This window comes from Dromiciops gliroides, chromosome 1, assembly GCF_019393635.1.
Source record: "Dromiciops gliroides isolate mDroGli1 chromosome 1, mDroGli1.pri, whole genome shotgun sequence".
Classification (NCBI taxonomy): domain Eukaryota; kingdom Metazoa; phylum Chordata; class Mammalia; order Microbiotheria; family Microbiotheriidae; genus Dromiciops; species Dromiciops gliroides.
The window spans coordinates 65,207,725-65,218,657 of NC_057861.1; the positions used below are offsets into that span (position 1 = coordinate 65,207,725).

The 10,933-nt window shown below is 45.2% G+C and overlaps 1 protein-coding gene and 1 long non-coding RNA gene across 2 annotated transcripts in view; one reads left to right on the forward strand and one right to left on the reverse strand.

The window, feature by feature from the left end:
- Positions 1–1,017, reverse strand: part of PLIN5 (perilipin 5) — a 19,802-nt gene extending 18,785 nt beyond the window's left edge. The window contains exon 1 of the mRNA XM_043989033.1: positions 676–1,017. The gene's annotated coding sequence lies outside the window, so the exon portion shown is untranslated. The remainder of the gene's footprint in view (positions 1–675) is intronic.
- LOC122743853 overlaps positions 1–10,517 on the forward strand; it is a 15,488-nt gene extending 4,971 nt beyond the window's left edge. Inside the window, exons 2-3 of the long non-coding RNA XR_006355031.1 lie at positions 9,269–9,368; positions 10,077–10,517. This is a non-coding gene — a long non-coding RNA (uncharacterized LOC122743853). The remainder of the gene's footprint in view (positions 1–9,268; positions 9,369–10,076) is intronic.
- Positions 10,518–10,933: the final 416 nt, after the last annotated feature.

Consider the following 10,933-nt stretch of genomic DNA (forward strand, 5'->3'; position numbering starts at 1 on the left):
TGCCCTATCTACTGTGCTACCTAGCTGCCCAGGAGACAGAGGGATGAGGGATTCGATGGGGAAGTCAATGGAATGGAGAAGGCATGTGGAAGGGGACCTGGGAAGCAAGGAAGGGACCTCGGAAGGAATTCTCCGTATCCCCTCCCCCCTACTTTACAAGTGAGGAAACTGAGGCTCAGGAAGGTTAAGTGACCTTGTGCTCACAAAGGTAGCAAGCATCTAAAACCGGGATTTGAATTCTGGCTTCTCTCACTCCCAAGCTAGGGCTCTTTCGACGGTACCCCATTGCCCCTAGACACAAGGGGGAGGTCGGTGTCGAGGGAGGACTAGCCAACCTAGCAGCCTCTTGAGGGGCTTCACTGGGCTCTGTTGGCCTTCCCCCCCCCCCTTCCCTGCGTGCACTAGGTTAGTGGTCTTCTCTTTTTTGGCAAGGGTCCAAGTGGGTTTCCCAGGTCAGCCAAGTGGGTCAGAGGCCAGTTGGCTGGGCCATCAACCCACACCGTCTCCCCTCCCCCGGAGGACCCTCAAACCTTCTGCCCAGGCGCTCACGCCGCCCCCCCCCCGCTCCCCAAGGCACCCTAGGAATCCATGCTTCCTCGTCCAGTACCGCCATGGTACGTTCTGCCAGACTGTACCCCTCCGGGACTAATTCGGGGTACTCGTCGGATTCAGTACCTGTCTGGCGCTCCCGGAGGGATCCTGGACTTCTAGAGAAGCTGGCAGTCTGTCAGTTGGGTGCTTCCGCACCTTCGACTCCTCCGCTGCCCCCACCTCTGCTGGACCCCAGACTCAGCTCCCTAGAGCCTCGCGCTATACCAACCTTATAGGGACTCCCTCCCGACACCTTCCCCACCCCCAACTCCTACCAGCCCAAGGACAGCAGGGGGGTGAGGGCGGAGCCCCGTGACCTGGCCAATCGGGAGGGTTGGAGTGTGGGCGGGGTCCTTTTCCCTTTCCCAACGCCCCCCGCCCCCAGCTAGGGGCCGGGCTTGCCCTTAAGCCTCAATTAACCCTCCCTCCGGGTCCCTGGGACCGCCAGAGAAATGGGGCACTTTGTGGAGATCTTCTTTTCGGGGGGGGGGTGGGGTGGGGGTGGGGGTCCACTGACAAGTTTTTGGATTCTCCTTTATTATTCTCCCCATTCAGGGACCAACTGGAAGGGCAATGTGGCTGCGAAAGGGGTCGAGGGTCTCCCGGAGGTACATAGCATACAGCTGTGATAGGATTCGAACCTGAAACTGTTTACAGCCCCAGCCAGAGCTGACCCCGCGGTTACCTTGGCAATGGGGCTGTAGGGACGCAGACTCTCGTGTGACTATCCTTTCTACTCCCCTCGGCCCCTCCGCCCCCGGGAGAGGGGCAGACAAATTACAACTAGATTCAGTTGTTGACTGTAGGGCCCCTCTCCCCGCGCTCCCCGCGCCACTTTCTCCTCCACACTGCACCTGGGAGTCAGGGCTGCTGGAAATTCCTAAGAAAAGTTTTTGTCTCTGGCTCTTCCCCTCTTTTCTTTTCCTTCCCTCACTTTCCTTCTTTCTGTTTTCTGCTTCTTCTCTCTGTGGTCGTCGTTTCTCCTCTTCGAACTGATGCTCTATCCAGGGAAAATGACTCACCCAAGTAGGGTTGTGGACCAGAGGGAGTTCCTGAAACACCTCCTGGACATGGCTAGCTCCTTGAGCTCTATGGGGCAAAGGTAGAGCTGGAAGGGTCACCCTGTGATTGGCAGGCTCAGATGACTCAGGAAAATCACTAGACCTTTGCCACAGGTCACCCTAGAGAATGTTTGACTTTGACCTCTATGTGTGTGTTGGAGGGGGAGGAAGAATCCTGCTCAGGCCTGGAGCCACGAGGCTTCTATCCATTTAGCCAACACCTTTGTCTCTGCAAAGTCCCTGATCCAAGCTATAAGCTCTACCCTATTCTATTTACTGTGGGACCTTGGGTGAGTCACTTAACCTCTCTTTACCCCATTTCCCTTATTTTTTTAAATCATAAAAGTATTTTATTATTTTCCAGTTACGTGTGAACATAGTTTTCAATATTTGTTCTAAGATTTTTAGTTCCAAAATTTTCTCCCTCCTCCCTTCCCTCCCCCTTCCCCAAGACAGAAAGCAATATGATATAGCTTATATATGTACAATTACATTAAATATTTCTGCATTAGTCATATTGTGAAAGAAGAATCAGAACAAAAGGAGAAAGCCTCAAAAAACAAAAAACAAAAACAAAAGTAGAAACATTTTGGTTCAATCTGCATTCAGAATCCACAGTTCTTTTTTCTGGATGTGGAGAACATTTTCCTTCATGAGTTCTTTGGAATTTTCTTGGATCATTGAGAAGAGTTAAGTCTATCACAGTTGATCATCGCACAATGTTGCTGTTACTATGTACAATGTTCTCCTGGTTCTGCTCATTTCACTCAGCATCAGTCCACTTAAGTCTTTCCAGGTTTTTCTGAAATCTGCCTGCTTATCATTTCTCACAGCACAATAGTATTCCATTATATTCATATACCACAACTTGTTCAGCCATTCCCCAATTGATGAACATTTTCTCGATTTCCAATTCTTTGCCATCACAAAAAGAGCTGCTATAAATATTTTTATACATGTGCATTTCTCTTATTTTTAAACATAAGGAGATTGGGGCAGCTAGGTGACGCAGTGGATAAAGCACTGGCCTTGGATTCAGGAGGACCTGAGTTCAAATCCAGACTCAGACACTTGACACTTAACTAGCTGTGTGACCCTGGGCAAGTCATTTAATCCTCATTGCCCTGAAAAAAAGAAAAGAAAGTAACATATTCTAAAATAAACATAAGGAGATTATATTAAATGGCAGTGTGACATAGAAGACAGAAAACTGGCCTTGATGCCAGCAAGACCTGAGTTCAGGTCCATCTCTGACACCTACTGGTCACAGGCAACTCCCTGAAACTAGAATAGGCCATGAAGGGGTTGACCCTATCCCTATAGTAGATGACCTCAGTGGTTGTTTCCAACTTTAAATTCTATGATTTCTGGGAGATGTAACACCTTCAGACAGAGAAGGGAATCAGGGCCTGGTACCTAGCCTCATCCAGATGAGAGATTGAAGACAGATGGGACCTTGTAGAGACCAAACCAGTGAGGGAGCCCTGGAATGGGGCACTGGATGCTGGGTTGGGTTGGAGGAGCAATCATATACTCATAGAACTACAAAGTTTGAGAACTGGGACCCCAGTGGCCAAATCATACTTTTTTTTCCTTTGCAACAAACATTTATTTTATTTTTTCCAGTTACATGTAAGGGTAGTTTCCAACATTCATTTTCATATGGTTTAGCATTCCAAATTATTCTCCTTCCCTCCCTCCCTTTCCTCCCCCCTCCACAAGACAGCAACCAGGTTATATATGTATAATCCACAAGTGCTCTTTTTATCAGTTCTTTCTATGGGGGTGGATAGAAAGCTTCATCGTTAGTCTCTTGGGATTGTCTTGGATCATTGCATTGCTGAGAGTAGTTAAATCATTCACAATTGCTCACTGAACAATACTGCTGTCACTATGTACAATGTCCTTGCAGCTCTGCTCACTTCACTATACAGCAGTTCATGAGTCTTTCCAGGTTTTTCTGGGATCATCCTGTTTGTCATTTCCTATAGCACAAGACCATTCCACCACAATCATATACCACAGCTTCTTCCGTCATTCCTTACTTGATAGACATTCCCTTGATTCTCAATTCTTAGCCACCACAAAGAGTTGCTATAAATATTTTTTGTACAATTTTTCCCTCTTTTCTCTTTTTCATGATTACTATTGTTAACTGTTTCCCTTCTATCCTATTCCCTTCCCCATGATATTTATTCTATTATCCATCTTCTTTCATCCTATCCCTCTTCAAAAGGGATTTGCTTCTGTCTGTCCCCTCCCCCAATCTGTCCTTTCTTCTTTTGCCCCTCTCTCTTTATCCCCTTTCCCTTCTATTTTCCTGCAGGGTTAGAGAGATTACTCCACCCAATTGAGTGTGTATGTTATTCCCTCCTTGAGCCAATTCTGATGAGATTGAGGTCTTTGAGCCTTTTCTGATGAGTGTAAAATTCATTTACTGCCCTGCTCCTCCCCCATCTCTTCCCCCACTCCATAAGCCTTTTCCTGTTTCTTTCATGTAGGATTTCACCTCTTCCCTTTCCTATCCCCCAGTGCATTCCCCTCACCCCTCAATTTAACCCTAAAGATGTCATCATGGGGCATCTAGGTGACACAGTGGATAAAGCATCCACTCTGGACCCAGGGAGATCCCAGCCAAAACCTGGCCTCAGACACAAGACAGTCACCCACTGCACAACCCCAGGTACATCCCCCAACTCCAATTTTTTATGGTTCTCTAGGGTCTTATATTTGAAAGTCAAATGTGCCATTCAGTTCAGGTCTTTTCATCACAAATACCTGAAAGTCCTCTTTTTCATTAAAGTCCCATTTTTTCCTCTGAAAGATTATGATCAGTTTTGCTGGGTAGGTGATTCTTGGTTGTAATCCCAATTCGTTTGCCCTCTGGAATATCATATTCCATGCCCTCTGGTCCTTTGATGTAGAAACTGCTACATCTTGTGCTATCCTGACTGGGGCTCCACAGTACTTGAATTCTTTCTTTTTGGCAGCTTGCAACATTTTCTCCTTGACCTGAGAGCTCTGGAATTTGGCTATAATATTCCTAGGGGTTTTCCTTTGGGGATCTCTTTCTGGGGGTGATCGGTGGATTCTTTGAATTTCTATGTTACCTTCTGCTTCTAAAATATCAGGGCAATTTTCCCTGACAATTTCTTGGAAGATGATGTCTAAGCTCTTTCCTTGATCATAGTTTTCAGGTAGACCAATAATTTTCAAATTATCTCTCCTGGACCTATTTTCCAGGTCAGCAGTTTTTCCCAGAAGATATTTCACATTGCCCTCTATTTTAAAAAATTCATTTGGATTTACTTTATTGTGTCTTGGTTTCTCATAAAGTCACTAACTTCCATTTGTTCAATCCTAATTCTTAGGCAATTATTTTCATCAGAGAGCTTTTGTACCTTCTTTTCCATTTGGCCAATTTGACTTTTCAAGCTGTTGACTTTTTTTCTCATGTCTTTTCTGCATCACCCTCATTTATCTTTCCATTTTTTCTTCTACCTCTCTAACTTTATCTTCAAAGTCCTTTTTGAGCACCTCTATGGCCTGAGACCAATTTATATTTTCTTGGAAGCTTTAGATATAGGGACTCTAATGATTGGAATGATGCCACCTGCTGGAGAGCTACTGTAGGAAAGCTCCACCATGAGGAGAAGGCGTCTGAGGGCAAACCATGTGGTCAAGGTCCTTGGAGTCAGGAAGTGACGTTTGCTCGTGGGTACTATCAAGGCGACCAGCCAATCAACTTGAGGAGTGTCCACTTCCCACTTCGCATCCTCCTCCCAGAAATGGGAGGCTCCTCAAGTTGATTGGCTGGTCGCCTTGATAGTACCCACGAGCAAATGTCACTTCCTGACTCCAAGGACCTTGACCACATGGCTTGCCCTCAGACGCCTTCTCCTCATGACGGAGCTTTCCTACAGTAGCTCTCCCGCAGGTGGCATCGTTCCAATCATTACAAGAACCTGATGTTGACATCTTCCTCTGAGGGTGCACCTCGGTCTTCCTCGTCACTGAAGAAACTTTCTATGGTCCTCACCTTTCTCTGTCTGCTCATCTTGCCTTTCTTTTACTTGACTTTTAGCTCCTTAAAGTGGGGCACTGTTTCCAGGCTGCAGTCTCCCAAGCTTCAGAAGTCCCAGGTGGTATGATTTAAGGAGGATCAGGTTCTTCACTTGCCTGGCCTGTTTCCTGGTCTGTAGATGACCCCAGACCAACTTGCTACTAATCAACCAGCTTTGTGTGTTGTGGTTGTCAGCTCAGACGAGCCTGTGCCCCTCCCCGACTTGGGCCACTGCTACTCAAGCCTACCTCCTGGTTCCCAGCAGGGTTGAAAAACCCAAGTTCTGCCTCAGCACCAGAATAGACCCCTGTAGTCTCCCCCCTGCCAAGGGCTCAGACCTCTCACCAGATTATGAGCTTAGTTCCAGATGACACTAGCGCTTCAGCTGATTCAGAGGCTCTGGGGGTCTCCTTCTCTGGTGAGGCCTTCCTGGGACTGGATCTGTGTCAGGGTGACAGTGGGGTTGGGCTTCACTCCTGTCTCAGCACAGCAGCTCCCTCCTTCCTACCTTCCGAGCTGTTCTTGGTTAGAAGATGATTTCAGCACATTCTTCTGTGGGTCTTGCTGCTCCAGGGATTGTCCTATTGTAAAAATATTTTTACTGACTGGGTCTAATTTGGGGGGCTAAACTATGGATGACTAATCTTTCTGAGTGGAGGACTAATCTGGGACTTTTGACTATTTGGCTATCTGACTGCTGTTAATTTAATATGGGCCGTTTATAAAGTTCCACCACACTGCTCCACTCCCAAATTGATAAAGATTAAAAAGCCTCTTAACTAAATAATCAAAGCAGAGTTTATTTATGAGATACTATTTAAAATTAAGAATATAGGGAAATAAAATGTACAACCTGACTGCTTTCCTGGTCTCTGGCCACTGTGTCTCTTTCCCATCTGCTGCTATTCGAACTTCTTGAATACAATAAGGGCCTTAGCCACCTCCGGCTGAAAGATTATGGGCACGTTACACTTTCCCTGGTTTGTATTAAGGCCTGTAACCTTGTCAGCCCAGTCTCTCCTTTTCCAAACCGAACTCTCCTCTGTCCTTGTCCGAGCTCCCCTCTAGTCAGCCCCTCCTCTAGTCCTCCTTTTCTAGTCCGCCTAGTCTGTCCTCCTCCTTCTTTTTCTCCCAGGTCTATATATACCTTTTCTTCTCTCCACTCAAATCTTGGGGCTTCCTTCGCCCCCACAGACCAAGCTAATCCACCAGCCAGGGCTGCGGCTGGTTTGGGGGGGTGCACTTCCACTTCACGTGCCTCAGCACAGGCTATCTTTCAGATAGCTCCGCTCAGGTTGGAGGGAGCTGGGGGCTTCCCCACCCCCCCCAGCTGTCTGACCTGGCGTCTTGTATAGCCCATGGAGCTTTTTCTGCTCAGCTGAAGCTGAGGAGTAGGGGGAGAGACCCTGAGGGCCTAAAGCTTTCTAATCTCAGCCTAAAGGTAGGGTCCCCAAATCAAAATAAATTTCCACACTATGGCATTATTTTGATGTGTTTTGGAGTGATCGTGTCATGAGTTCGAGAGCTCACTGCCTTTCCTCCCCCATCTTTGCTCTGCCCCAGAAGTCTGGTCAAATCATACTTGAAAAGGAATCCTTACTAGAGCACACTAGAAGGTGATCATCCAGCTTTGAATTGAAACTCTAAGAGGCTGCTTGAAGAACCTCCAAGGAGGAGAAACCTACCACCTCTAAAGGAAGCCCAACCCACTGCTGGACAGCTCTAACAGGAAGCTGTTCCTGACATCAAGCTTAAACTGGCCTCTTCTCAACTTCTACCCAGACAAGTATAATCCTTCTTGCAAATGACAGCTCTTCAGATACTTGAATACAGCTGTCATATTCCTCCCCTCCCCCCCGTCCTTTTTTCTCAAGGCTAAACATCCCTAGTTTCTTCAGTTGATACTCACATGACAAGTATTTAAGGCCCTTCATCATCTTGGTTGTCTTCCTTTGGACGCTTGCCAGCTTATTAATATTCTTCTCAAACTGTGGTCTTCAGAACTGACCCCAGTGCTCCCCGATGAGATCTGAGAAGTGTACAGGACAGTGGGATTAGCCCCTCCCTATTTCCAGAGGCTCTGCCTCTCTTTATGCACCCCAGGATTGAATTAGCTTTTTTAAGCTGCCATAACACCCTAATGACCCATATGGAGCTTGCGGTCCACTGAAACACCCAGCTCTTTTTTTTTGGCCAAACCTTTGCACATCTTTTACTTGTGAAGTTGGTTTCTTTTTGTATCCCAATAATGATAGAGTTTCAACAGGCTTGAACACTGGGCTGAATCTAATAAAATAAAATTCAATAGCCTTGCACTTGGGTATAAAACATCAACTCCACAAATTTAAGATGGGGAAGCTTGGGTAGATGACAGTTGTTCTTGAAGTAATATGGTTTTTTTAGTTACCTACAGGCTACATATGAGTCAGCAGGGTGACGTATATGGTAGCCAAAAAGACTAGTACAATTTATGTTAGGAAGGGCATAGCTTTCACGAATAGGGAGATGATGAGCCCGCTGTATTCTTCTCTTGACAAACCTCATCTTGAGTATTGGGTTCAGTTCTAGGCCTCACAATATAAGAAAGATATTGATAACCTAGAGAATGTTCAGAGGAGGACAACCATGGTGGGGAAGGAAGGCCCTTGAGTCTATGGTAACTGGTGATCTGTGGAAGGAACTGGTCATGGTTGGCTTGGAGAAGAGAAGGTTGTGGAGGGGAACCAGGGAGCTAGCTGTATTCAAGAAAATATTTTTTTTTGGTCAGGCAATTGGGGTTAAGTGATTTGCCCAGGGTCACACAGATAGTAAGTGTCAAGTGTCTAAGGCTGGATTTGAACTCAGGTCCTCCTGACTCCAGGGCTGGTGCTCTATTCACTGCACCACCTAGATGCCCCCCTGTTCAAGAACTTTAGGTGTTAAATTATTAATTAGTAAAAATTATCATCCAATTAATTATTCTGTTATTAAGTTATGTGTTTTGTCATGTGGAGGAGGAATTAGACTTGTTCTGTTTGGCCCTAGAGGCTACAGCAATGAGTAGAAGTTGGGAAGAGGCAAGTTTAGGTTCTATGTCAGGAAAAACTCCCTAACAATTCTTGTTGTCTGGTTGTTTCAGTTGTGTCTGACTCCTTGTGACCCCATTTAGGGTTTTCTTAGCAAAGCTACTGGAGTGGTTTGCCATTTCCTTCTCCAACTTACTTTACAGATGAAGACACTGAGGCAGGCAGGGTTAAGTGACTTGACCAGGGTCACACAGCTAGTAACTACCTGAGTCTGGATTTGAACTCAGGTCTTCCTGATTCCAAACCCAGTGTTCTATCCACTGCACCACCTAGCTGCCCCTTCAACTAGAGTTGTCCAAAAGAGGAATGTCTTGCTTTGAGAGTTGGTGGCTTCCTCTTCTTTGGAGCTCTTGAAACAGAGGTCAGGTATGGTATAGTGGGGATTCTTTCATGTGTGGGCTGGATTAGATGATTGCTGAGGTTCTTTCTGGTTCTGCAGGTCTGTGATTCCATAATTATATTTTCGTCATTGAATTTTATCTCCTTAGGTTCAGCCTTGCTGCTCCAGTCTGTCAAGAGCTTTGTATATGCTGACTGTCATACAGTGTACTAACTCTCCCTCCCAGCTCTGTGTCACCTGCAGATTTGGTGAGCATACTGCCTAGGCCTTTAACTAAGTCATTAATAACAATGTTCAACAGCACAGAACCAAGCATAAGTCCCTGTCATACTCCCTTGGAGACTTGTCACTGTAACAATGAACCATCAACAAGTCTTAGAGTCCGGCCATCCAAATAAATTGTATGATTGCCTAGTTCCTATCTTCTACATTATTCCCAAGAATGGTAAGAGAAAAAATAGAATTAAGAGACATATTCTATCAGAAGCTTTGTTAAAATCTATGTTAAAAGAAATCTGCTGCATTATTCGTATCTACCAATTTAGTGATCCCATCAAAAAAGGAAATGAGGCTTGCCTTGATGAAGCCAAGCTCTTAATAGTTACTTACTCGCTTTCTAGATGTTTATCAACCAGCTCTTTAAGGATTCATTCCAGAATTTTCCCAGGAATCTCTATCACAATGACTGATCTTTAGTTTGCAGACTTTTCTCTTCCCTTTTTAAATTTTTTTTTATTTTTGCGGGGCAATGGGGGTGAAGTGACTTGTCTAGGTTCACACAGCTAGTAAGTGTCAAGTGTCTGAGGCCAGATTTGAACTCAGGTACTCCTGAATCCAGGGTCGGTGCTTTATCCACTGCGCCACCTAGCCGCCCCTCTTCCCTTTTTTGAAAACTAGGACATTGGTTCTTTCTCTGACTTGGTCGTACCTCTTCCATTTTTTCCATGATCTTTCAGATGTCACTGGAAGTGACTCATCAATTATCTGCCAGTCATTTTAGCACCCAAGGATGTAGTTATTATGGACCAGGTGACTTGAATTCATCATGGACAACTAGGTGGTTTGTTAAGCTCTCCTTACTTGGGTAAGCCATGGTACTTAGCCTTTCAGCCATTTTTGTTCTGCTGTTTACTGAGCAACGGTCATTCTTCTTGGCGGAGAAAACCAACAGAAGGAAAAGAAGAATCAAGCTGATCATTTTTCTCTATTGTCAGTTCCAAGCAAAGGTACTATATCTTCTTTTGTAAGGGTGGAATTGAAACCACTTCATCCCAACTTAGCCTTAATGAGAACCCATATCAATCCATCATTCACAGGCTTCAGACTAAGTGTAAAAAATCTTTGAAAGCCATTTGATGAAATAAAATGACTCCAGAGGGAAGTTTGTTCCAATTGGCTGAGAGATTCCTTTATACCCCATGGATCCTATATAAAAGTATGAAGTTAGGATTTCTTTATCTTTTAAATAAACTTATTACTTATTTAAAACATTAATTAATTTTTTTTGAGTTCTGAATTCTCTCCTTCCCTCCTACTCCTCCCCTACTCATTGGAAGGCAAGCAACACGATATAAATTATATATGTCAAATCATGCAAAACATATTTCCATATTAGCCATGTTGCCAAAATTTTTTGTTTGTTTGTTTTTGTTTTTTTTAGTGAGGCAATTGGGGTTAAGTGTGACTTGCCCAGGGTCACACAGCTAGTAAGTGTTAAGTGTCTGAGGCCGGATTTGAACTCAGGTCCTCCTGACTCCAGGGCTGGTGCTCTATCCACTGCACCACCTAGCTGCCCCCTGCCAAAATTTTTTTA